At 50.2% G+C, this 795-nt stretch overlaps 1 protein-coding gene across 1 annotated transcript in view; it reads left to right on the forward strand.

Moving 5' to 3' along the window:
* LOC114614605 (synaptonemal complex protein 3-like) overlaps positions 1-795 on the forward strand; it is a 14,296-nt gene that overhangs the window by 554 nt on the left and 12,947 nt on the right. The gene's annotated exons all lie outside the window — the stretch shown is intronic.

Genomic DNA, 795 nt, shown 5'->3' on the forward strand with positions numbered 1-795 from the left:
TGCCAGCAAACCTTGCCTAGGTCTCCGAAGGCGCTGAGGGGAAAATGGAGACAGTGGTGGGCCTTGCTGAGGTCTCTGAGGTGAAAACGGAGGCGCCGAGAGGAAAATGGAGGCGGTAGTGGGCCTTGCTGGGGTCTCTGAGGGGAAAATGGAAGCACTAAGGGGAAAAGGAGGCTCTGAGGGGAAAATGGAGATGGAGGTGGTGGTAAACCTTGCTGAGGTCTCCGAGGGGAAAACGTAGGAGGTGGTGAACCTTGCTAAAGCCTCTCACAGCAAAATGGAGGTGGTGACCCTTCTGAGTACTGGACCTTAAGCTGAAGGAAGTGTATGTGGAAGGAATGAAAGCCCAGAGGAGTAGGGACCCTGGGAAGTCGCAGTCTTCATTACTGAGACGGCAACTGGGATCAAAGAGGGAGTCTATAGAAGTGGTGAGGTGATGAGGATAAGGAGGAGTTATAGAGGGTAGGAGGGATTGGAGAATAGGGATTTTGGTGGACTGAGGGACTAAAACCTTTTAGGTGTATTAAGGAACCCCTGGGGCCTCAGAGGTATGGCTGGAGTCATATTGTCTGCAGCTGGTTTACTGGGGGACAGAAACTTACTTAATTTATGTACTGCCTCTTAAGCCAGTCCTGCATCCTTTAAACATCCACGTTAATTTTTCTGTATATGGTGTTGCGTATTTGGTATAGACTGTATAGACATTAATTTTTCAAGGTTCAGACTAGATCTTAAAAGATCTCTCTCTCCCTCCCTCCCTCCCTCCCTCCCTCCCTCCCTCCCTTCCTCCCTCCG

This window comes from Grammomys surdaster, unplaced genomic scaffold (assembly GCF_004785775.1).
Source record: "Grammomys surdaster isolate TR1022 unplaced genomic scaffold, NIH_TR_1.0 126394, whole genome shotgun sequence".
NCBI classification, from domain to species: Eukaryota; Metazoa; Chordata; class Mammalia; order Rodentia; family Muridae; genus Grammomys; species Grammomys surdaster.